We start from the raw sequence: 27,706 nt of genomic DNA, 5'->3' as shown, positions 1-27,706 counted from the left end.
CATGTATGTATATATTTACATCCAATACTATGTTTTTAAAATACTAAGCATCAAAACCACTCACCTCCTCATGACAAATGTACTTTCCCTCTGTTAAATAGAAAAAATTGAGGAATGGCTCATTAATGGTGAAGCACATACCATTAGGCAATCTAGGTAGCCTTTCCTGCCAGCTTCATGCAAGCATTGGTAATATTCAGAACCCTCACCTTGGCCTCCACTGCTGCCAAGAATGAAAACATTGCAAAGTAACATTGAGCCTACGACAGTAAAATCTGTGTGCTTTTATTTGTTTATAGTCTTTATCAAAAGAATAACACAACTTTCATTTTCACTCCGAATGACATTCTATGGTTACAATACCCTGTGCTATTTTCTGTCTAGTAGAGAAGTTTGGACCATAGAGAATAGAATTCATTCAGTAATATATATTTCTTGTGAAAGTTTCTGCACTCTGCAGGGCAGGAGAAGTGCAGAGGCTCTAATCACACTAGCGATCGTCACAGAGATGTTGAGTTTTTCACTGCATTCCCGGTGAGTTAAAAACAGATCAGCTCCTTTCAGGCATGACAGGGCATGTATGTAGTCCATCATAGCATACCACTTTTTCTGTATTTTGTAAGATCAATCTTACGAAAATGTGGATATCTTGTATAAATAACTGGAATTCCATCCTCTTCTCCCTTATGGGAAATACAAGAAGTGTACAGTCCAGTATTTTGAAAGAAATCTTTGGTAGTTGCATTGGCTTGACCTTTGTTAGGGACCAATTGATGTTTAATTCTTTCGCAAATTTTGTGTTCATCTAGTACAAAACATGAATGCTAAATATGGATCTACAACAGCTTGTGATGTTCTGATTTAGTTTGCTGAAAGAATTCACCATCTTTCAGTCATACCTTTTAAATGTGAGCCTTTTCTAAGTAATTTTAAGGAGTTCCAGTTGAGTTTCACTAAAATTTCATTTTGTAATAGTTATTTGGAATGCCCCACCAAATCTTTCACCCAAAGTGAGTTGGTAAACTTGTTGGTAGAAGATAGAAGATAAACAATTTTTACTTCAGGTCTCAAGATATGGAGACTTTGATGTTAAGAACATAAATCAAAATGTTTTGGCAAATGCAGTATGGAGATTAGCAAGCAACTATCAGAAGACAGACACTTGTTTTTTATATGGATCTGAATAAGGAAGCCTCCAAAACAGTAGATCTCTCTAGGAATACTTTGGGGGATCTGTGTGCATGGCTCCTGCATGAAGAGCATTGTTGGATGAAGCTTTGTTACTCAGTCACCCCAGGTATGTGTTTATTCATGTACATGAGTAAGAAATTTCTGCCTAGAACAGCCACAGAGATTTGAAAGATTCAAACAGGGAAAGAGCTAATGGCAATGCTTTTTTGAAATGGAGGAATATTGTCCTAAAGAGGGGTTCCTCTTCCCATGGTGAAGCCTGTTCCAGCAGGATCCACAGATGTGTAGAGCAACCCAGCTCAGTGCTGTGCTGCTTGTGCAGAAGGGGAGCATTGGTGTCTTGTACCAGTTTAACTGTTCATTGTGGAGCTGTAGCTGTGTTTATAACTCTCTTGTGTCTCTGCATCCCAGTTCCTGGTGTGGGAGGGCTGGCAGCCAGGAGATCTGGAAGAGGAGCTACTTAAGAACAATGTGACATGGGGGCCACCAGTAGGGTAATGTGACGGTTTTCTGTGAGGAAGGCAACTCAATCCTATCTCATGGGATCCCCCCTGAGGACAACCCTAATTAGTGGAAGTTCTAGTCTGCCTGTTGGTGTGAACATGCTAAGATGAGCTGTTAAGAAGTGCTAGATGTGTTGTTGTACCCTCTGGAAAGTATCCTCAGATGTTAGAGATATGGGTATCTACCGTGTCTGTTCAGTGGGTGATAGAGGCCTTTTTCCAAGCTGCTTTCCTGTTTCTGTGACCAGATCTCAGCCTTTCGTGCAAGGAGCCTGTGAGTGCCTGGAGACTCTCTAGTTTGGTAAGAAGATACAAACCATGCTGGACTGCCTTGTGGGATTATGTTAACATGCTCAGATGCAGCAGACTGTTTAGTAGTCTAAGACCCCTTTGAAAAAGTCCTACAAAAGCCTGGCATTCCTGGACTTCTAGCAGTGCAATAGGTCCCAAGGAATTTGGCCTTGAGCATACTGTCAGTGGCATTAGTGCACGACAGTACAGACAATGCCAGAGACAACAGGGGACTTGTTGGAAAAGTAGATGCTACTCACTGAGAGCAAGAGTAGGAAAAAGTGGCTCATATCAAATTCTCCTGCATAATGAAAGAACATATTTGAAAAAGTCAACAGAAATCTAATGGAGATGAAAGCAGGAAACAGTACAAACAGTACAAGTCAAAAGGCAATTGCAGAAAAGAATAGTAAGTGGATATGAAGCAATCAGAAAGAATGTCACCCTTGTGAGCACAATATGCTTCCATGGTGAGCTACGCTGCTCCCACCTAAGAAACTTACTTGGAACAAACTTCACAAACCAAAATTGCAACATAATTAAACCAAACGATCAGAACATGTTCAAGAAGTAGCTAATGAAATCAAATATTGTGCAGAAAAGCTTGCAGAACATAGTTCAAAAAGATAATTGGAGAGACAAAAATTCTCTGTTTTAGTGATGCAAGAATGTAGATAAAATAGTGTCTAAAAAACCATTTTCTTGATTTTAGTAAAATGTTCCTGGAGCAAGCTTTAGGATCAAGGAAATAAAAGAAGCAACAAACTGTTCTGCAGCTATGTCTACAAAAAGAGAGTTCTTTCAACAGTTACACCACGGACTGCTCTTCAGAGCAACTTGAAGTTAGCAAGAGAATGCCAACAAGCTTTTTTCATTCTGTTTTCATCATGAAGTAGAATGTTGTCATCACATAGTACAGGTTTTAGACTCGGTTCCTTCAAATAAATACATCCCATCCCAAATGACAGTGTGGAGTTACAAGTAAGATGCTTATGTGTGCATTTTATTGCTCATTTGCTTATGCTTTACTCTCACACTGGGAGAATGGCTCATGTCTGTAGGTATGTTCTCACAGCAATTAGTTATCCACCACATTGTTATAACTGATCTATATATATATTTGGAAATATTCTCTTCCATATAACTTTCACTCCTACCAGTGAGTTGTGTAACAAATTGGTCCGGGTCATGTGAAACCCGGGGAATGAAATGCACATGGCTAATGAGTTCCATGATGTATGAGAGCAGCTCAGTGCTGGTCTGGCTTACTGAGTATCCAGGCTGCACAGACCTTTGGCTGAGAAATGAGCAGCATTTCTAAGGAAGAGGGCAGACAGGAGTTGCTAAATAAGTACTAATAGGCTACAGAAAGTATTGTACTCAGCAATGAGATTTTTTTTCAGTAATTCTAGATAGCAAACTGTATTAGCCTTGCTAATATAATACAGTATTGGTGACTGCCTTGACATTGTCCGTTTAAATATTCAGGAAGCTGCTTCGTGCACATATTTGAGTACAAGTACATCGTGCTGGATTAGCTCTAGCCAATTAAGCAGTGTATTGCCAACTGCAGCTAAAACAAATGGCTATTTCATCATTGAGTGAGTGGCACTCATTAAACAAAAACTGGCATTTATAAACAGCTCTCCATGAGATTATCTTCAGCTTGCTAGTGACTAAGGTAAGAGGTGACATCCCAGCAGCTGTTGTATTCTCTATCGACTAAGGCGCCTTCGGCATCTTGTGCTCATTTGGTTTAAACAAACCAACTGACCTGCATCTGGGTACTAGAAAATGCCATTTTACTTTCCAGCAATGAGTTCGCAGGGCTGATGTCACTTGTTTATCTGGCAAATGTGAGATCGATAAACTCACAGGGAGTTCAGAACTCACGCAACGATGCACTTCCTAGGGAAGATTAGCTGAAATGAAATGTCTGACAGCTCTGTGTCAGCTTTTCACATTACAAACTCAAACATTATTTCTTTTTCTTCTCAGTCTCTGAAGGAAATGAGAGAGATGTTAAAGTGCCAGTCACTTATATCTTAGTCATTCATTAAGCAAGAAGTGTTATATCAAATCAGTCACTTTGTCCGCCTGGGATAACCTACACCATTAGCAATTACTTAGAAACACATCAGCCATTACTGCCATATGCTGTTTAGCTTGAAGATCAAGTCTAATCATTAGACCTACCATCTTTACTCAAAAACCTTCCTCTGTGTAGCATTTCTTAAGCGACTACCTACTGAGGGTTCACAATGTAAATTGACCTTAAAGGGTCAGAAGCTTCCAGAAATGTATTTTTGCTCTGCTTCTTCATGAAGATTTTCCTTGTCAACTAGAATGCATGGCTGGATGTTTATTGTGCTTTTTTTTTTTGCTACTCAGTGCTTATGTGCTCAAAACAGATGTTCCAGGGAATGCAAGGGGAACTGGGGCTTCCCTAGAAACCATGAAACAATATAAACAAGACTTTTGCTAAACTTTTATCATGAGATCTTCCCTCTCTCTTGTCAAAACTCAAAATAATGGTGAAAAACTAAAATTAATAAACATTACAGATGCAAATAACAGTTTTAATTATATTTTGTTATTTTTAATGGATGACTAAATGATTGTAAGACATATTTCCAGGCCATAGTTAACACTCTTCCATTCATGGAAGTATATTCCCATGTTGCACAGTCAGTTGCCTTGCTTTACCAACACATTGTTTTGCTACCAGTCTTGGAGCACTGCATGCTTTGGTAGAAATAACAACCCTGCAGTATTTGAAATGCAACAGTGAGCATGAAACTGTACATCACTTCCTCCCACAATGGGAATGAGCCTTCCTTCCTCCAGATGTGCTGTCACACATATAGAGTTGAAGTAAATTATTCCCTTCCACACTGCGGGATTCCAATTTAATCTCAGTCCTCACTAGCTGAGGTAACTGGAAGAAATCATTGTAGTAAGATGATATGCTTTTCTCTCTTTTAATGCTAATAAATTAATATCTGATAAATTAATATGCTTTACAGTGCTGTGACTCAAACAAAATGTACTAAGCTTTTCTTTTAGGCAGGAGGATTTATTTTACTCATTTTAAAGTAGAAACTGGTAGGTGGTAGACAGCCCTATCTTATTCTACAAATCTCTGCTGATGCTATTTTTAAGAAAAAGCTGAATAAAAGTCTCTTCGGAAATCCAGAGTAAGACAACAAGCATTTCCTATCTCTTTGCCCTTTTTTTTTTTTTTCCAATAACTGCTTATTTAAAAATCCATCACATCCTGTTTATTTTGATGTGCAATATTTCACCGTTTTGCCAGTCACTGTTCTAACAGTGTATAGAAGTTATATAATAATACCAGCACACAAATACATGACATACCATCATTCACATAGTTTAGGTCTTTAACCCTAGAAGAGGGACCCTTATTTGCTGAGTTGTGATGTCACCTGAAGTCTCCTCCACCATTTGTCCTCCACCTCTGCAGACTCTTTTCAATATGTTGGTTTGGGGGATACTTAAACTCCAGGAAATGCAAGAAAATAACCTGCTGCTTGTTCCCTGTGTTGTACTTTGGTTTATTCGTAAGTCTGCAGTATTTTGGCACCACATTTTGTAAGGATATATGTTCCACACCAACAAAAGTAAATTCAGGAGCAATAGATGTCAGTTGCTTTCACAGGGTCTAAGCAAAACGGAAAACAAATACAAGCAGCAACCTCCTGTACTCAGGTAAAGGGAGAAATAACTAGATCCCCTCACTGAAGACTTGACTCATGATCTAGGTTGGTTTGTGTGGAATTGCAGCTTTTCATACGTAGGAATCATTTAAGATTGTCAGTGTAAAAGCAACGATAATACTGGTACAAAGATAAACTTCTGAAGAACTCCTGTGCTTTCTTTTCTAAGGAATTAAATTAATTTTATTATAGATGATGGAAAAGCACTTTAGAATATGAAAGCACATTCCACATTTGTTATAGATGACTTACTAGAAAATAAATTGCATAATATATTGTCAGAAAATTCAAATTATTTGCATTTTATCCAGTTTTTGTGAAGTTTTCCTGATAATGTAGTTTCTGTGTTTATCCTAGAGATATTAACCTGGCAATTTTTTTTTCCTGGAAGTAAGCCTCTCACCACTTTTTTTTTTTCTCTCTTTTATGTGTATTTTTGTATCATGCTTTCTAAATATTCCCAGATTTTTAGTATTACTCTTGTGGTTTGACACTGGCTGGACACCAGGTGCCCACCAAGCTGCTCTATCACTCCCCTCCTCAGCTGGACAGGGGGAAGAAAATACAGCAAATGGTTCATGGCTTGGGATAAGGACAGGGAGAGATCACTCACCAATTACTGTCATGAGCAAAACAGACTCAACTAGGGGAAATTAATTTAATTTATTGCAAATCAAATCAGAGCAGGGTAATGAGAAATCAAATTAAATCTCAAAACACCTTCTTCTTACCCCTCCCTTCTACCCCAATTCAACTTCAATCCTGATTTTCTCTGCCTTTTCTCCCAAAGCAGAGCAGGAGGATGGGGAATGAGGGTTGTGGTCAGTTCATTGCATGTTGTTTCTGCTGCTCCTTCCTCTGTTGTCACACTCTTCACCTACTCCAGCACGGGGTCCCTCCATGGGAGACAGTCCAATGCGAGTTCTTCACAAACTGCTCCAGTGGTGGCCCCTTCCATTGGGTGCAGTCCTTCAGGAACAGACTGTTCCAATGTGGGTCACAAGTCCTGCCAGCAAACCTGCTCCAGCATGGGCTCGGGCTCCTTTCTTCATGGGGCCGCAGGCCCTGCCAGGAGCCTGCTCCAGCACAGGCTTCCCACAGGGTCACAACTTCCTTCAGGCATCCACCTGCTCTGACACGGGGTCCTTCACAGGCTTCAGGTGGATCTCTCCATCACCATGGACTTCTGTGGGCCGCAGTGAGACAGCTGGCCTCACCATGGTCTACACCACAGGCTGCAGGAATCTCTGCTCCGGTCCCTGGAGCAACTCCTGCTCCTCCTTCTTCACTGACCTTGGTGTCTGCAGAGTTGTAGCTCTCACGTGTTCTCATTCCTCTATCCAACTGCTGTTCTATGGCAGGCTTTTCCGCCTTCTTAACTGTGTTATTGCAGAGATGCAACCGCTGTCACTCATGGGCTCAGCCTTGGCCAGCGGTAGGTCGGTCTTGGAGCCAGCTGGCACAGAGTCTGTTGGACATAGGGGAAGCTTCTAGCAGCTTCTCACAGAAGCCACAGAAGCTACCAAAACCTTGCCATGCAAACATAATACAACCACCCACTGCTGTTAACTTGTATTATAGATCTTTGGGCAAGTCATTTGGCCTCTTTTTCAGTAATCTCCATGCGCTGAGTGAGGACAATGCTTCCCTATCTCCCTGGGCTTGCATTCAAATGGACTGATATTTATGAAATAATTTCAATGTTTCCTGTCCAGAAGTCCAAAAAGAAAAGCAGTACACAAAGAGTTGTGGATGCTGACTAGACGTTGAAAAAATTGCAAGCAACCTCTTTTTGTCTTCCCTGTTGATTTCATTCTGCTTAAATATTGATACATAGAAAAGTAAAGCCAGGAAAAATAAGAAAAAAAGTTTGTGCTCCTATTTGACAGATTTTTGCTGATGAATTAAAACTTCAAAGACAAAATTAAAATAAACGTACTTTGTTTAACTATCTGACTTTCTATCTTAAACTCAGTTCTTGAGTTCATTACTGAAGTAGAGATATTTCATGCATGCCTGTGACATTGGCCAAGTGTCACATGAAAGAACAAGTTGTTCCCACAACACTGAGATATCTACATTAATCGAAGCCTTTACCTAAGCTAAGAGAAACACCTGAACACCCTCTGGCCATGTTATTCTCTAATTATTCATTTTAGACAATTCGACCTTGCTCTGGTAAATAAAAGTACATAGGGGATACATGCTTTACCTCCTAGGATCAAATAGAAAAGAGATTTGTAGATCACAACTGCTAGTTACACAATGTAAATACAGTATTAAAGATCCTCTGATACCATAAACAACACAGAAAGCTGTAATCATGTGCAGCTTTTTCTGGTGGGAATTCTTAAGATGTTTAGATAGCTATAACCTTAAAGTACTGCTGAATAAATAATACCAGGAAAGATCAGAGTTCTGCTAAACTATCAATGCAAAATAACATATGCTAAATCTGTGCTATGTCAGGACAAAAATTTGTAGAACAATTTTAATGTTTCTTGTTATAAGAGGTTGAGAAGAACACAATTCAAGACTTTATATATCTTTGGTTTTTTCATATATACATGACTTATCACTTTGGGTGAAAATTCCATTTGTATCTCTGATCACAGACATGTAAGGTAAAGCCTATTTGTATACGCAAAAGCATTTAAGAAGTATATATTTTTCAGCATTCATATAAATGAACAGGAAACAACCAAACTCTTACTAGTGAGTATAATGACAATTAGGAATGTGGCGCTACAGCCAGTGGTTGCTCTCTGCCTATCAGGAGGCCTTGAAAACAGTTGTAAATGGTTTTGTCAGTCTAGAATTTTTGGAATCTTAGATATTGTGATTTACTCTTCTGCCACCTTCACTGCTCATACTGTTCTTGTCACACGTGCCAAAAGTGAAATAAAGAAAACCTGTCTGTCTTTCCTTCTATGTCAAGGAGGTCATTCCTGAATTCTAAAGCTTTTATTTTTGTCCTTTTCCCTCCAAAGTGACCTTGAACTCCTTGGACTCAGTGCCAATTTTCATCTTTATTTTCTGTGATTTGCCTCCCTCATTTTCAGTAAGTGCTGTATCTGCCACCTAAGCTTCTATGAGGTCCTCAGGTGTAAAATACGTTCTGTTCTGTGTAGCAAGTTGTTACCTATTAAATTCCATTTTCTCTTAGAACACCCTTTCACAAGAAACTTTCTAACAGTGATGTCCTTCAGGAATTAATCTGTAATATGCATAAATATGTGTGAATATGTCAGTGAATTTTTTTTGCACACTACACTTCTGTGATTTAAGTTCCATCTTTTGTAGTTCTTTTCTGCAGATTACTTTACATAGATCAGGTTTCGCTACTCATATTCACACAAAAGGCCCTGTAACATTGTTAATAATAACCTTGATCTACGATTCAAAAATCTGTTTTTCTACGTCTTGCTCTTTATCATGCTATTTTCTGTGGTCTCTGGGAAGTTGATAGCTGTGACGTACAGTTTTCCAAATCTATTCTCTGTTTGTAGACTGCTAGCCACTCCAGACGTAGATATGAGATCAAAGGAACAAGTTAAAAATATTCCTGTTCATCATCTATTAATACATAAATAATGTTCTTATTCATTTTCATATCTAAGTATTTTAATTCTCAGGGATAAATAGTTTGATTCCATTAAAGCTCTCTTCAAGATCTGAACAATGTGTGAGTTTTCTGACTGTGGCCAAGCAAACTGTAAGAAAAATCCTCATTAATAAAGGACAAGTAGAACAGAAACTGACCTGGACCTGGTTTTCATTGTTTTCTGTGAAGCTGGAGGAGATTTATTTATTTACTTACTTAGAATCCTCCAAGCAGATCATGAAAGCTGCTCCCAGGTTTGATGGGTTCCCAAATAGGCAGTGCCTTGAGATGCCCAGTCTCTATCCAGGTCCTGGTGCACATATCACCAAAGGACTATGGTATTAATGGACAGGTTATTCTATCTCAAGAAAGAACCTATTGCTGTTACCATTTCATGCTGTGGATTGCAGCTACCACAGCTGATCATCTGGAATCTGTGGTACTCTCCTGGAAAGGAAAAAATTTAAAAAGTGTAAAAGCTTTTTATTGGTCTGTTTTGAAATGTTGTAAATCTGGCATAGGCTGGGTCAACAACAATATACATGGGCTTTCTATTAATGCAGTGAAGTCAACAAATTGCACTTATCTTGCTGTAACTAGTATAGGAATAACAGTAATGACATACTTTTCGTTAACTTTGTGATTTTGATAGATACACTGCCTTTAGAAAGGCACAGACTAAATTTCTGAAGTCCATCTTCTAAAAAATTGCTCTCTCTGGGAAAAAAACCAAAACTAAACAAACAAAAATGCACCAAACAAATAAAAACCCTCTTCCAAAGACCAAAGAACAGCTTCAGCTTGCAGGGTTTTTTTGAGTTGTTTTCCTTGTCTTCTTTTCTTACGAAGCTGGGCTCTAATGAGCAGATCTGATTTCAAGCTTCTTCAGACTTGCATTGGGAAGAGTGCAATTTATAAGCTCCAGACCAAAATTTGTGGGAATTTCCTTTTGTTTATGCAGAGTTGTCTGTGTGATGACTTCCTCTAACTCTTTAGGAAGTATGCCCATTCCAACTTAATACAGAGTTTCTAAAATAAGGGCAGCGGGAATAAAGCAAATAAGCATTGAGAATAGGGATTTCTTTTTGCCAGTCATGCAGCTGAAAATATTTTTTTCTTGTTTTATTTTCCTATGAAGTAGAGACTTCGAGGTGATGACAGTCTGATTTTTTTTATGTGAGCTTTACTGTCCAGCTTACCTTTACTTCCAGTCTACTCTCAGCCATGCAACCTCAGAATAATAGGAATGAGGCAATAACAAGTGATAGGTAGTCAAAGTGCCCTCACTGATATAATTTATTTAAACACAGAAATCCCAAAGTCCTTTATGGTAATGATCATTAAATAGACTGAGGGTTTTAAAACATGGAAAGGTAGAATAAGTAGCTAGTTGATTACTGGCTGAAATTATTATATAATTTAGGTATAATACAACAGTTTAAAATCTAGGTGAGGTCTTATTAGTATGTATTTTACTATGACTAACTTTTAAAAATAATATAGTGTTCTTCAGCAGCCCCAGCTCCTCTGTGTTCTCATGGTATGTGTCTCAAGTCAGAACATGGCCCTGAATTGCCATGCACTTGCTGACTTCTGGAGTGGAATTATGCCTGATGCCTTTCATTTCAGGACAAAACCAAACTTTTCTTTGCGTCTGTCATCATCCTTAGTTCATTTCATTGAGGTAAGCAATGCAGGTCTTTTCTTCACCACTGATACTATCTTTCCTCTTTCTCATTGTATTTATTTGAATTGATTTTGGTAAACTCCACTATCTAGATTACGTGCAACTCAAGTAACAAAGATTCATTTGGGGAAAAACAGTTTATTTTACTTCACTAACAAAAGATATCTTTGAAAATAAAAATGGGATCTAGGCTGTTAGGTTTCCTCTTTTTTTGCCTTTTCTTTCTTATTTCTTTTTTTTTTTTCCTCTTTCCCCAGAAGAGACATAATAGGCTTTTAAAAAGTATATCTGGAAGCAGAATAAATGGTACAGGATTGTTTTATGTTTATGAAGGAAGAAGTTTATCAGATTGTTTTGTTGATCTCTGTAGATTCATCTTCTGGAGAGAGGCTGCCAAATATCAGTCAGAGCTTAAGGCAAAGCCTAAAGCAATTCTGATGCATTACAATTAAAAAAATAAACAATGCTGAGTATAACGCTTTCAAGCTCAGATTCACTGCCCATTAAATTACAAGGAATTGTGCTGGATCTGGCTGGAATGGAGTTAATTTTTTTTTTTTTTTTTTTTTGGTAGCAATGTGTATGGTGCTGTTTTAGATTTGTGACTAGGACAGTGTGGATAATACATCAGTGCTTTGGCTACAGCTGAGCAGAGCTTGGGTAGTGTCAAGACTGTCTCTTTGTCTCACCACCTACCGTACCAGCAGCACTAAGTAGGCTGACAGTGGGCAAGAGGCTGGGAGGGGACACAGCAGGGACTAGTGACCCAGACTGACCAAAGGGATATTGTGTACAATGTCACAGAATCATAGAATCATTTTGATTGGAAGCGACCCTTAAGATTATCAACCATTACATAAAACTAGCACTAAACCATGTCCCTAAGAGCCTCATCTCTACATCTTTTAAATGCCTCCAGGGATGGTGATTCCACTACTTCCCTGGACAGCCTATCCCAGTGCTTCACAACCCTTTCAGTGAAGAAAGCTTTCCTAATATGCAATCTGAATTTCCCTGGTGCAACTTGAGGCAGTTTCCTCTCATCCTATCACTTGCTACTTGGGAGAAGAGACCAAATCATGTTATGCTCAGGAATAGAACTGGGGTGCTGGAGGAAGAGGCTGGGGAGATTTTGTCTTCCAAGGTAGCCATTGCTCAGAAACTACCTGGGTGTCAGTCTGCTTGTGGGTCTTTGTGAGTTATTCCCTTGTTTTTCCCTCTTTGCTTTACTTCTTAAACTGTCTTTACTTTGACTATTAGTTTTGCTTTGGCTTCTCCTGTTCTCTCCCGTGTCGTGCTGCAGCAGGAGTTGGCAAGCAGCTCTGTGGGTGCTGCTGGCCAGGGTCAACCACCGCAACCGGACAGAGGCCCAAATATCTCATTCATGTTGCCAGTGTCAAAGAGTGTTTGGAAGTTGTGTCTGTACCAGGGTTCACTTTTAAGTGTTCGCCACTACTCTTAGTGCTGATATGGCTCCACCTCAGGGGACATAAAGTAGCCGCAGTTTGTGTGGCTACAGGTATTTCTAAACATAATTGATCAAACTGACCTGGAGGTAGAACCATTGCCAGCTGTGGAGCTTCATTTTCCAACAGGCAAGCTTGTCAAGTGTCAGTTCTCTTTTTGGGCTGATATTTCAGAATTCTGTGGTACAATTCAGTATCTCTGAGAAAATGCTATACCTTTGGAATAGAAAGCAAGCGTACTCTCACCATCGGTTTATTCTTCACCCTCTGAGAAAAAAATGGAAAACAATTATGTATTCAGATCCATACGGATTTTTCAAATGTCTGTGACAGACCATACATTAACATGCAACATAAGCATTTTCCCAGTAATAGTGTGGAAATACCTTTTGTTGGTGGGATGACTGCACCTACTTTCCCTTTGGAATGTCAATTGTGATGTGCTATTTGAAACAGTATCTCAGGCACTGTATCAGACCCATGGACCTCTTCATAGAATCACAGAATGTTAGGGATTGGAAGGGACCTCAAAAGATCATCCAGTCCAATCCCCCTGCTGGAGCAGGAACGCTTAGATGAGGTTACACAGGAAGGCATCCAGGTGGGTCTTGAATGTTTCCAGAGAAGGAGACTCCACAACCTCCCTGGGCAGCCTGTTCCAGTGTTCTTGCACCCTCAGAAGTTTATTTTCCTCCCCTATAATCTATACTGAGCTATACAGAAAGAAAACATGTTTGATGGATGTGCTCATTCACTCACTACTCTTGCAGCTTCTCCTTTTTTCATGACACTTGGTTCATCAAGGCCTCGTTATCTTGTGTTGCTGAGACATACAGTCAGTCCCTTGCTTAAGATAACTTAGGTTGCCACAGACAGCTCAAAGTTAGCAGGGAAGGGAGGCCATGTCTTCATAGCATAATAACAAGTTCATGTCAAATTCACTTTGTCACACCGTCCAGCAGAAGAAGCTTTGGTGTGATGTGTCTGTGATCTGTTGGTTATTATCTTCTCCTCAAGTCACAAACAGAATCCCCTAATGTTTAGATTTAGTTGAAGTGGTGTGAAAAATTGATGGAAGCAGCAAAATCAAGTATCTAGTAAAAATTCCTAGGTTCTCAACAAACATTCACATTCAACAAATCAAAAGATCTCCCAGAAAATGAGAATTAAATGTTATGTCTTTTATATGTTTTTTTCACAGAACACACTAGTTGTTTTCTAGCCTACTCTGCTGATAACTAGTATGCTAGTAGCTTCTTACAAATAGTTGTGTCAAGCAATAGCAGACCACCATAAGCCTGTTTCTTCAGACTGGTAAATAAAGGCAAAAAAGAGTGATTTTCATACTGTTTATACAAGATTTTAAGTGGAAGAGGTTTACTTCTGGTCTTGAGTTTACTTCAATCCTTTCAGCTTTGAGGGAGATGAGATTACACATGTGTTAAGGCAGAGATTTATCTGATAAAACCTGAATAAGGACTTGCACAGCTAGGTCCCTAATTATGCAAATGATTGCCCTGCCAATTACCAGTTCCAAAGCTTTAGGTGGCTGTTCTGACTCTGGGTGAGCTGGACTTGTAATGTTTCTTGTTTGCATGCTCTTTTGTGCTATAATCCAGGCAAAGTCAGAATCTTGTTTGTGCCCCTCTCCTCAGAACCCTTGTTGCACAGGAGGATGCATTCATTGATCTCTAGCTGTCTACTTGTTGATCTATCCACCTTATTTTAAAATATAATTTCAGTTACTGACACAGACCATCTTTTCCTTCAATTTCTAGAGAATTCCAGTTGATTAACAAAGAAATATACATCTGATGTCTAAACGCTTCTTTATTTTTTGCAAAAATAAATGGAGGGGGAATTTAGTTGCATTAAATTACTTGAGGTGGAAAAGCTTACTTTAATTTGGTAAATTACTCTGTGGATAATGATAAGGAGGATTGACCTGTTCTACTCATGTGTTCTGACTTTCTGATGGCGTCAGCAATAAAAAGCACAGAGGACCTATTTTAATCATCGAAATTGCAGAGGCATGTCAGAATACTCAAGTAAAACTCGTCTTCTGAGTAGATGGCATATTTATGTAAGTGCTTGCAAAGTAGAAATGCTTTTTATGGTTGTATTGTTAAAACAACAAAACATCAGGAGTCGAAGTTTTAAATCTTAACTATAACTTAGCTCAATTACGAGTACAATATAACTTGTATTTCTAGTTTTCTTCCTGTAAAATTAAATTCTCTTTGTTGAAATTACAAAAGTATAATATCCATCTGTCAGGTAGATGAGCTAAAAGCAGTAAGAACTTCAGTTTTCTTTTCACTTTTTGTATTTGTAACTACTTATGTCTGAAGAGTGAACTACCGTAGAGTTTTTATGATTTTTAGTTTAATTTCTTAAGCATTAACTTAGTTCTCCCACAAGTGAATTAACCCAACATTGCTGTCTGGGTTGTGGGTTGATTAATTATTAACTAAGTAGATTTAATAAAATGTACATATTTGTCTAGTGGTATGAGGCATTTTGCACTCCGAGGTAAGTGTAACCCTAAGGGCACATGCCCAGGCTCTGTTCTAGGGCAGGTCTCCAGCGCAGTAGAGAGCAGTGGTGAATGTGGTGTGAACGAAGCTGGGTGCACACAAGTTCTTGTGAGGTCTATTCATTTATTTATTTTTAAAGTTCTCTGGGGGAATTTAAATTCAGTCCCGTTAGGCATTTGTGTCAGGCCTGAAAAATGTCACTGGGCTCACTGAATTCCCTAAAAGACACTTGGTTGCAATAGGAACCAGAAGTGAAAAACACAACTCAGAAGCCAAGGTGAGGGGGAGGGGGCAGATTAAGTATCAAAATCCATTATCAGTCTCCTCTTAACTCTATCATGCATTGGAAGGAACTGTGGCTTTAGTATCTCCAATTCTGTTTTGGGCCAAGTCTGATTTAATATTACTGTGCTAATAAATACCGAGTGAGTTCAGATTTATGGCTCATGAATAATGTGCCTTTCCTTGACCCTTTTCTTAACAGGGGAGAGTGATAACCAATATCTGGGCTAAATGGGAGTAATATAACATATTCACATAATTGAAGCTTGTTGATGAACCTCAGGGGGCTGTAGCCATGCCATTTCAAGCAGGCTGATACCTGGGTTAGAACACCTTGACCAGTATGTGAAAGGAGACTGAAAATAAATGAGAAATAAAAGCCCACCATAAATTTACAATTCAGAAAATAGAAGAAAAAAGTATAGCTGAAAATTCAGGAGGGGAACTGGGTCCATTTTACACTTTAGTGCCGTCTAAAATGAATTTCTCACTGTGAGTTTAATGTGTTGTCTGCATTGGACTATTTTAAGTGTATCTGTGTCTTCATAGGTCTTAGGTGTATTTATGATATTGAAAGTAGGGACAGAGCATTGGTGGGTATATATTTTCAGCTGTCTAAATCTCAGTTGATTATAATGAGATTGGAGCAGTGTAAAAACACTTAGTTGCCATTAGCTTTCTAAGGAAAAAATTGTTTCCATAGGAATTCTACAACTAGTTTGTAAAACAGAAAACAACAAAAAGAAAACAAACAAAAAAAAAGGAGAGAGAGAAAAAAGAGAAAAACAACCCCGGAGAGGTGAGGTTTTGTTTGTGTTCTCTCTTGATATTAAAATATTCTACAGGTAACATTAATGTACAGGCAAGTTCTGTCTGAGCTTGATGCTAAAGAATGATACTGGACCAAATCTGGAGTAGTAGGAACGTCCTTTACCTGCTGCAGAGCTAAAACCGTCTCTGATCACCCAGTCTAGAAAAGCCACTGAGAAAATTTCAGTGTCTTGGTCTTGAATGATATTTCAGAGAAAATAACCAAGAGAGCCCAATTGAAACTCTGAGCTGTTATTGACACTTGCTGTATCTACTCTGGACAGTTTGCAGTGCTCAAGCAGCAGGATGGTAATGCACTGGTCTTCCTGTGTATATATTAGTTGGGTGAACACGCAGCTGATCAGAATTAGCAAAAAACCTTTATTTATGGAAGTCCTTCGTGAACTCCAGTGATCTCGTGCTTGATTACAGAACAACATAATTAGTCTGCCATAGAAAAACTGATTCTTTCATTCCAGCAGAGCTCTACAGTGTGCTTGACAATATCTATATGCCGACAAAAGTATCACACATGCACTTGCTCACTGATTTTAGAAAAACAAATGTCCATTAAATGTGGTCAAATCAAACCAGCAATGGGCAGGCTTCTGGAGGAGGTAACTCACATAAGAAGGGGTAGGATTGTGTCTACAGGCAGGAAAGATCTATAGTGTCCACAAGGCCTTTCTGCCCAGACTATAGACCTGGGCAGAGTATGCCACAGGTCTTTTCTAGCTTGCTTGCCTGATTATCTTCCAGAGTAAGCCTTGGCATAGGGGACAGGCAGGAAAAGGATGATACTCGTGTATTCTGAAGTGAAGTCAGGTTATGACCACAGTCTTAGAAGGAAAACATTCAACCATATTAGAAAATATTCAAACATATTGGAAAATAAGAGTGTGGAGAAGACAATTACCGAACAAAAAGGCTAGTGAGCCCTCTCTCTGCAAGGACTTCAAGAACCTGGCACACAATTCCCGTCACTTTCTCTTCATTTAACTAGATATTGGGCTAAGAAAGTTACATTACATTGGTGTGTTATTCTATTTGTTTTCAAAGATGAAAAAAGCTGCAATAATAGCTCTGGGTAGCAGTGGATGCAAAAATAGCTGTTTTTTTTAACCTGCCTCTCATGCTAGAGTCTGTCTGGGCACGGTCACTATCACATACTGTCAGATTTCAACAGACGCAAAGAGAATAATTTGTACTGTTCTGTGTGGCTCCAGTCAGCTTGGAAACATGATCCTGTCCATACACTAGACTTGATGAAAGCTTGTGTACTGCCTATGTCTAGCATTTGTAAAACTTTTAGGTGCAAGAGCATACTTTTCCTGGACATCCAAAACATACATCTTCCAAATGTAGTCAGCAGTATCACCTAAACAAAACCATTTATTTCTGGGTACAGCTTAGTTGTATAGTCAGTTACTCAGAAAAGCAATGCAAGCTGTCCAGAATTTAAAAGGAGGAACATTTTTCCTTTACACTATCACATAAAGAAGTCTAGAGACAAGGGGCCCATTTGGTATGTAATTAACTCCTTCAGTTTCTCCCTAGTTCTTTGCACAGGGGGATGAAACAGCAGGACCAGTGGGGGAATTCAGTGGGGAAATTTCACGTCCCCTCAGCAAATCAGCTGGTGCAGACAGCGCCGCTTCAGGAAACAGAAATGATGGGCTCCTCAGCTCTGCCTTGAGAAGACCTCACCAAACTAGCTACCAGGGAAAAGCTGTACAAACATGTTCATGCTGTAAATCCCACGTCTCAAGATATATTATACCCCTGCTTCAGCTGAGCGTGCTTTACCCCACCCCCTGCTTGCATTTATCGAGTTTTCATACTATCCTGTTTCAGCGTTTTCTATTGCAGTTCAGGTTAGTGGAAGCTAGAGAGTCGTGTTTAATTTTATAGTTTTATTTGCATTTAATCTATTTTCAATGGATTTCTTTCATCAGTCTCTAGAACAAAGCTTTAGTCCGTCTTCCCCAGGCATTGTGAGTAAATGTGGGGATGAAGAGTGGTTGATTACCTCTTTCAAGACACATTTTGATAGTTAACATACCTGATTCTTTTCTCATCTAATTCCTTCTCATGTTTTTGCAGTTGTTTCCTTGTCACCATTTGTGGCCATCCTTGATATTAACTATTGCCAGGGAACTTTTTTTCCATAACTTGGCTTTCAGAAGTTTGTTTCTGGAATTACTCTGCTTTTGTGATGAAATTTTCTGTCTTTATTTGTGAAAGACAGCTTTTTTGCTTGCTTTTCCATATCATGATTACTTGTGTAGCACCAAAAAGAATTCCACGTACTCGCTAAACTCATTGTTTCCTAAGGTTTAGTAAATTCCGATTATTTTCAGCAAAAGCTTTTCTTTGCTCTGTAATTAAAAATAAATAAAAGCCTTTCTTGTTAGTTGGCAGTTATTCTTAGAAAGAATTAGTGTTTGCTGTATTATTTCAACAGTCTCTCCAGTTTTTGTTGGTAAGCTTTGTTACTGTTTTCAGTATGTAAGTACCAAAACTGGGATCCCCCACAGGCACTAAGCCTAGAGAATGGAGTGGTAGGGAGGCGAGCAATGGATAAATAAGTAACTATAGAAATAGTTTCTCCCCATTCTCACCCATTATGCAGCCAGCGTTAGCCTGCATGAAGAACACATTTGTTCAACAGTGTATTCACTATCCAATGTTTCAGGCATTTTCTGTGCTTTTCTAGTGAAAATGTGGGATAGGTTGTCCAGAGGGTTTCACCAGGTTTCTGCAGCAGCTTGGTGGTGCCTCCAGTCACAGGAAGTTTCTCTCCCATGGAAAAATTCTCAAATGAGACATCCAATAAGGCATCTCCCCAGGTGGCTTTTTCCAGTCTCATTGCTTGCTGCCCCAGCACCTGAGAGAGGTTTATAAAATCTGTTCTCTTTCCTTTGGCAGTATCAATACCATGGGATGTGTGTGTGGAGGTGGGGAACAACATGATTAGCTTGGCTGGTTTGCTATGCTTAGGATGTCAAGGGGGCATTCCTTCCGGTTACCTTCAGTTTGTACTGATAATTAGAAATGCTTTAGTCCTAAAAAAGTCTAGAAGTATAATTAAAATCAAACACAATACTTCCTGGGGCAGAAATTGGCAGTGCTATTTTCTGTTCCCTGGGATATGTCTAAAGCAATGAAAGAGCCCTTGTTTATAGGCAGATGGGAAGCTTCTGTATAGGACAGAGGAATATATGTGGCTGTTTATACCTTCATCTTACCAAGAGGGACCAAAAGAGAAACATTGTTCAACTGAAGATATTCAATCAGCTTTTATCTTCTTTGCGGAAGATGCAGTTTATCTGTCTGAAGGATAATTGGACACTAGATGACAAAGGGAGCTAATTTTATAAAAAGACTGAGGAATAAAAGTTTTAGTCTGCAGCTATGCCTAATTCTGTTCTGTTTGCAGTAAAAGTACCAACATCTTTCCTTAGACATGGCCATTTTAGCATTTATTTTGCAAATGACTAACATAGCAACTTGACAGGAAAAGACATAAAGATTCTTCCTATATGCAGCTATTGTGATCAGGAGATAAAAATGGCCAAGTTGTGAAAGTAGTAATATCTGGGTCATTGAATCAATTTTGCACCAATTTATGGCTGTGCAGGGAAATGAAAATGGAAAACAGACAAACAGTTTTTAAGTCCTCTTAACAGATTATATCCATCACTCATGTTCGGCTTTTCTTCATTTTTAGGGATATGAATATCATAAGCACTGAACATGGCTCTCAGCTCATAAATCAGTTTTGAAACAAAAATATTTGAGGTCTACAGGGAGTGTTTACAGAAATACGGTATAAGCCAGCAATACAGATGTGCAAAAAGCAGATGAAGATTAAATGTTATGCCTATAACCTTAGACTTTGGAGAGTTTTAGGAAAGATGTTATCATTTTAATGGGCTGACAAAGACAGAGACACCATTCAATGTCTCCCTCATTCATTCTTAAGATTTCTAAAATTGTTAAGTGCTACTGAATTTCATCAAGGAACTGAAGTGCCAATGTACCAAATTTATTGAACCTGCTTATGAGAAGCAGTGATGAGTATTTTATTAGCAAATCTGTATGCATGGTGTAGCATTTTCAGTATCTTGAGTTGCAGAGAAATTCAGGCTGATAGAAGCTCGATAGATTCTACCTACCGTCTGTTTGCTTGTTAAAGAACATGTCAAATCATCCACTCATAGGGTAATGTGTTGCCAAGACCAAGATATTTTGAGTTAACATTTACTGATATACAGTATAGAAATGTCAGATGTAAAGCACATTGCCATGTTTCCATATTAATTTGGGGGTTTTTGTTTTCTTATTGAGATGTTGCTCCCACAGGCCCTGTGAATGTTGTTCTTGCTAGAAATGTAAAGCAAATGTTTGTTGCTGTGTTTCTTTCTACAGCAAGCTTCTCTAACAAGCTTCAGCTTGTTATTCTGCTGGGTGCCCTGCCTGCTGCTCTACTTGAGCAAGATCTTCTTGGACTGTGACTGTAATTGGACATGTACAGGGTATTTCATGAAATAATGTTCTCAATTTTAGTAGCTTCGCTCTGTAAACCATCATTGAACCAAGTGCTGACTAGTGCTAGGCCGCTCCGTGCCACTGGACAGTTTGTCTTTTCCAAGTGTCCTCAAAACATTCAAGCATAAAGAGTTTTGCTGAACTGTGGAGTTAATTTCTACCTATTTATAAAATTTCCTGGGGAACATGTAGTATTTTTTTCTCATTTCTGATCTCACTTGTTGAGTTAAATGCCTTTAGCTCAAGCTGTCTGCATTCCTACAAATAACTGTATTTTGGCTGTGGCAGAGGTGATTGCTGATTGTGACCAAGGGCAGATGCAGTAATTCTGACCCATACACAGATGTTCCATTGTCTGTCTTGAGTGGGATTTCACAGGGAAAAAAGTTTGTTTTCTCAGTTGTTTCTATATCAACAAATTAAATAGTCCTCAAAAATATTAGGCCTGTACAAAATAACGGTATCTGATTGTATTATGCAAGAGTAGCATACTAGTTAATGACTCCTAGCTTATTCCATATACTGAAAGGAACTCGGCTGGGAAGGCAGCGAGAGTGCAGGGAGTTGTATTTTCATGCTGTTGCACTTCCATAGTGCTCTGAACAGAACCCAGCTGCTTACTTCCAATCTATAACTAACTTGCATGTATAGACTTCTTGCAGTTTTGTCCATGGGAAAAGAGTGTGATCAGCTGAACTAAGCACACCTTGCTGCCAGAATGACAGTGTTTTGGTAAGGTTGCATCTAGCCCAAAACTTAGGGGAGGGGGATGGGTGGGTTCAGCAAAATGTAGTACTTTCTGCGGGACATTCTGAGGTTTGTTAAAGGTACATGTCTTTACACCTTCACTGCTCCTTGATTGCTTGGAGAGGACAAAGGTAATTTTTATTGCTGTTGCTGACAGACGTTTTTGAAGTTTGGAATAGATTTTAAGCACCCTAGTGGAGAAAGACCTTCCTTCTCTGCCACACACAGACATTATTTTGTCCCAGTAGAGCATTTGGAAGGGAGCTGAGGTATAACCCGAAAGGAGAACTGGAGCTAGGGAGCTGTGCCAGGGCGGTGAAGTGGAGCAGGTGGGGAGGCAGACATTCAGACTGGCTAGCTGCCTTGGGCTGGAGGCAGAGAAGAAGAAATTACCCAGGGAATTTTGATACAGTTCTGATAAAGATTTGTGACAGTGTAAAGGAGCCTTTTGAGAGCTTAAGCCCCCATTTGCTGGTGCAAAGGCTGAAGAGCACTCACAGGGAGGAAGGGGGAAGAAAGTGTGAGAGTTCTGCAGTCACTTCCTGAGCTGTTTTGTCTGGAAATTCTGTAATGTAACCTGGCTTGTGCAAAGTACAACACACTGCAAAAGAAGCTGCAAGGCCAGAGCACACTCATTCTGGCTGGTTTTATGTTATTCAGGGGTCAGCGAACCTGCAGTTGTAGGAGGTTAATCAACTGTGGTACCTGCAGGGCCTCAGGCTCAGTGACGGCAGTATCGTTCCTGGGACCTCCCACATGGCCAGCTGGTGGTGGCCAGTGACTTCCAGCATCTGGGACTCTCCTCTTCACAAAAGCGGGAGTAGCCAAGCTTAAGTACTTTTCATGGCTGGAGGTTTAGTCTCTCTTTGCAAGGAGCAAGACATTCCATAGCATGAGGTTGAAAACTTGAGTATTTTCTTTCATTTCTTTGTACTTTGAGGTTTTCAATTTATAGAAATTCTGCAACTGTGAAGCACTGCTCTTGTTTTGTAAAGGTAATGTCTAGCCTAAATTCAGAAGGAAAGAAGCTTGTAGTGTAATGCCCCGTTGTTTTGGTTTCCTGCCACATCTGAATTCTCATAATTTTGTGATCGTATCTCTTAAATTATCTGTAAATTACAAATATTTGGATAACTGATCAAAAGGGAGTGTATATTATACGTATTTACAGAATACATGTAATATATTATGAATATATGTAGAACAAGTGAACAAAGAGTCCTCTTTTCCCCATTTCTCTTTCAAGCTCTGATTGCGTCTTCCCACGTAGTCTGCACCTTCTGTCTCTATGTATTTGATCCCCATTTTGCACCTGTACCACCAAGTCTGATTTTCTGTGTGTTACCAATGAATGATTTAGGAAAGCAGGTTGTCTGTGTGTGAAAATATCAACCAGTTCACTATCTACAAGCCTGTAATTAGTATATCCTGAAGCAGTTTTGTTATTCTGCTTAAAGCTTAATCCAGCAAAAACAAATAACGTGTTATTTTAGTCCAAATGCAATACCTGAAGAATAGTGCTCTTATAGATAACTCTCAGGTATCTCTAAACACAGATCTGAATTACTGATGTATTTTGATACTCAAATCGTCACTTAGCATGCCTTGAGGGCAGACAGGTGGTTTTTACCATTCTCTGAGGGTTATAACAGAAATACTGTTTTCAGGAAGCAGTACCTAAAGGAATAATGTTAGCATGTCACGGAAAATACTGTGATACATTAAAGAATCATGTGCTAAAGTTACATGCATGCAAGCTATTGGCACTTCCCCCCTTCCACTTAGCAAGCTGTTATCTGTTGAAAGGTTGGAAGCTCTTAATTTTGTTTTCCACAGATTCCCTTATGGAACAAAAAGTATAAATAATATCTGTAATATGAAGCTTTGGGGTAAAAAGAGGTAATATTTGTGCTTAATTTCATTCCTCCTTCCTATCCATGTCATGTTCCAAATGTGCATATGAAATTCATCTCCCACCTTTTCCCATGAGCCTTGATAGTGTCCTGCTGTGCCCTCCCACACAACTTGGCCAAAAGTAGAAGGTCTTAAGTCTGTCTTTGAAAATGTATTTTAGGAATTAAATTTTAGACAGTATTTCTGTTTAAATGAGCTCGTTTTGGTTCCCAAATGTTAAAGAAATGTAAGATAGGGAATCTAGAAAAAGGACAGGCCCTGATGCTGCTGCAGTATGTCTTTTATGTGAGTAGACTGCCCTGGACTGAGCTGGTGAACCTGAAGCTTTAAGTCATGATGTATGTATTTATGTACGCATCTATATTTGCATTCAAGTCCAAGGAGCAGAGGAGGGGAAGGGAAAGAGCACACTGGGACTGACATGTGTTGCCTATACACACCAGTAAGAAGAGCTGTTGCTGAGATTTCTTAGCCCATACTCTCTTTGCTGTAGCCGGGACCTTGGTCGAGATTACCTGTGACTTGTTATTCTGCCAAGGAGTTAAAAGTCTGGTAGTGGAGTATCTTGCTCACTATTACGTGTAGCGATTTTACGCATACAGCCCCAATTGAAATTGGGGACCAATTTTACAAAGTGTTGTATGGATTCATAAACTCAGTGCTGTTTCTCTAAATAAAAGCAGGAAGCATCTCTAGAGGTGGTTTTTGTAACTGCCCCAAAAAACTCTGCTGAAAGCCACAAATAGATGTTGTCTCATCATTCTCAGACAAATGCTCTTACCACTAGACCAGGTTGCAATACAAGCACTCTACTACAGTGATGCCAATTCCTGTCATTAGAACTCTTTTTTTTTTTTTTTTTAATTTGTGATTGCTACAGTATTTGACATTTTTGTTCAAGTGTCAGTTTCTGTACTCAAGCAGCTGAATAACAAGTCTCAACTTCCTTTAGAAACAAAAGTTTCAAGCACTCATGGTTGCAGAAAATTGCCTGAAAATGGGACTCATCGATTGTTTTATCAGTCGGTTTTGAAGAGCACAATGTTTGCATTCTTTCTTTTTTGTTCTTTTTTATATTTTTCAACAGCTTTCACTAATAATCACTGAATTAAATACTATTCAACTTTCTCAAATAACTTATGACTGTGTGGTCATTTGTTAATGCTAAGCTGCAGGAAAAAAATCCTGTAAGATGAAACAGGTGTATATTTTTTGCACTGTAGTTTGATGTGCTTCTTTTAAGAGGTAAGACTGCTGAGACACAGTTAGTTTGCACCCCAGTTGCAGTAAGGCATTTCTGATTGTCCATCACAACCACCACACCATCTGCTTTTTCCAGGCTATTTGTTCCATCCTTGTCTAACCTCTTTGCTTTCTGCTTTAGCTGCCAGCATTTTTTTCTCAAACCAGTTACCTTTCACTAAAGTATTTTTTTAAAACCATTTAGAAAAAAATAACCTAGGTGCCATCTTGTCAAATATTCTGTTGCTGGAGCAGCTATGGCTTCTGAGGGAAGAAAATCTTGCTAGCAATTAGTGTTACTGTGGTGACTTTGTGGGCGATGGACTATCCAGACTGGAAGTGCCTCTTGCACTCTCATCAATCATTCCTCTTGATCTACATGGAAGTATCTGCAAGAATGAGGCTAATCTTTGACTACCTTCTTGAGTCAGCACTTGAAGAATGAAGTACTCCTTCTTCATTCTGTCTGTAATATTTTATAATTGTACTTAGGAGAGTTTTTATGATTGATTTTAGAAAGAAGTATGGATTATATAGCTGTGAAAACATACATCTTTTCAAACTTCATTGAGCCTTTCCCTTCAGTGACAGTGGTGATGGGTTCATTATGCAGTGCATTGTTTTACATTTTTTGCTTTTAAACATCCTCCTTGATCTTATAAGGCAGCCTATAAAAATGCACGTCTTATCTGCATAGTACTTTGTAGCCTGGTAGAACAGCTTCCCTAAGATGTGTCCTTTTTAATCAGAATGGTACTGATCTCTTCCTGCTGCTCATTAGTATTGTCACTTTTTGTTACGTTATTGTGAGCGTTGCACAAACAGAACGTAGAGACCAGCCCCATAATTTGTTAATCTTCCTTCATATGGAAATGTGTACATTCCTTTAATCATTTAAATCGATCAACTTGGAGCCTCCTGTCCTGTCCCCAGACTCCATGTGTGTCTGTTACCAGTGACAAGAAATGTTTTTGCAAAAAAATAATGAATTGCCGATTTACATAACAGAACTGCAGAACTATTTTCGTAGCATATGTCTTAACGTTCTTGGAGGGTTTTGAAAGGAAAGGCTTTAGAGTCTTAAGACATCTGTGTGCTACTGCCAACCCTACTCTGAGAAATTTGCTTTTAGAACTGCTGTGGCATAGAGACAGGAGGTTTTCATGAGGCTGTCCCTAATGGCATCTCTTGTCTTTCTTGGGTTGTTGACTTATTTAAATGCACAGACAATGCAAATAGTTTCAGTTATGATTACTGGTTATATATTACTTTGCTTATACTAACAACTAATTCCTTCTGCTGTCATGCTTCTCTTTGCCCAGCTTTCTTGAGGTCCTCTGTGGCCTCATAGACACGTTTGTTTTTTACATCATGTAATAGCACCACATTTGTGTCATGCCTGTTTTCCAGATGGCTGTTAAATATATTAAAGACTTGCAGTCTAGAGCCAATATAGAACTTTATGACTCCTTTTAATCACAGATGATTTACTACTTACTTCCATTGTATTTTTCTTCTTCTGGGCCAAAGCTATACATCTTGTCCATGCTGCTTGGGATTTTGTATGTCATAATGCTGACTTTGAGTCTCTAGTACAACTGTATAGCTTTGAGGATTCTTTTTCTTTCTACCTGATGTGGTGAAAGCTCCTGGAAATGCTAAATTTGTGTCTATTATTTCAGTGATAAAATAAGAGCAATAGGCCCCTATAGGAGATCCTTTGTTTCTGCAGCTTATTTCATTCTTCTTCCAAAAGAACCTGGTTCCACTTGTAGCTAAGGATACAGTGTATCATGTTTAGGAAAGGGCTTGGGATGCTAGGCTTTCCCTCAGAAACAGAAGTGAAGAAGCTATTTGAAAGAATTTTATGGACTGTCTTGATTTTTTTTTTCCCCCCCCCCAAGAATGTAATTGGAATATTCAGTGAGTGCTGCAAGTGCCACTTTGTTCATGAACAAGCTCAGTAGCTGGCACAGTTTGGAATTAAACCCTGGAACTCAGTCCTGTCTTCATTTGGAAGAACCAAAAACCAGGTTATCCTTGATTTGTGGTTCAGAGGTATCTCTGGTAGATATTTATGTTCTGCTAGTGCTATTCCTCTGGTTTCTTAGTTGCATGACTTTTGCTGAAGAATCTTTTCTCACTTAGGAGAGGAATGGACCCCTTGTGCTGTCTCTGTGCCATTGACAATGGAAGGGGCAGCCCCGCTGAGCAGTAGGACATACTGGGTAGGCCTCAGAGGAGCTGTGCAGCACTGCAGCCTTGCCAGGTCTAGACCCAACTGCTCGTTCAAAGTGGAGGTGTGTGGCCATCTGTCCCAAATGGAAAGCAAGCACACTGTGGGACCTGTGTTTGCTTCAGAAGTATCCCACAAATAAAACATAACCTTGCATAAATTGTGTGTGCCCGCCCTCTCCCCATCTTGCTCTCTAATAGTTTTCCCTGAGACTCTTGAATAACAAGAGCAGATGGAAAACTTATTTAAATTTAGAAACCGTGAATACCACATGCTGAGCTCAATGAAGCAATTCAAGTCGGTTTCTCTTAAACGACTTTTTCTTTATTGCTGGATTCCATTTAGAGTTTTTAAAGTACATATGATGTAAAGCATTTGAAGATACCTGTATTCCTCACCACATAATGCCTCACTTGTATTCAAGTGTGAAAATGTGTCCTAAACATATCGAATTTCATAGCTAGTCATCCTTAAGGACATTAACACTCCATTATTTATTAGAGACATTATAAAAGAAACTCCTGCACTCTCCCTGAAGAGAGAAAATCTGTCATGGTTCCCAGGAAGGAGAAGCAAGGATTATCCTTGAAAGCAGTCAAAGGAGAGAATAGTTTTACCAACTTGTCAGTGGAGTTGCCATGGGCACCAGCCAGAAGCCTGGGTTTAAATGTCAGATTTCCCTTATACTAATGTTTTTTTCCTTTTATTTTGCTTGATTTTTGTATTCTTTCCATTCTTTTCTTTGTTTTTTTTCCCCTTTTAATAAGAATTTCTTTACAGACATCCGTTTTTTCCTAATGCCCAGTTTTGCTTCTTTCTATGCCTATTCTCAGCCATCATGCCAATCCCAGGTAAAGAAATCTGTTTTTTTAAAAAGTAAGACAATGTGTTCTTGGATACTCATTTGA

The sequence above is a fragment of the Patagioenas fasciata genome, chromosome 4 (genome assembly GCF_037038585.1).
Source record: "Patagioenas fasciata isolate bPatFas1 chromosome 4, bPatFas1.hap1, whole genome shotgun sequence".
Taxonomy (NCBI): domain Eukaryota; kingdom Metazoa; phylum Chordata; class Aves; order Columbiformes; family Columbidae; genus Patagioenas; species Patagioenas fasciata.
Note: the sequence above shows the minus strand (reverse complement) of the source record.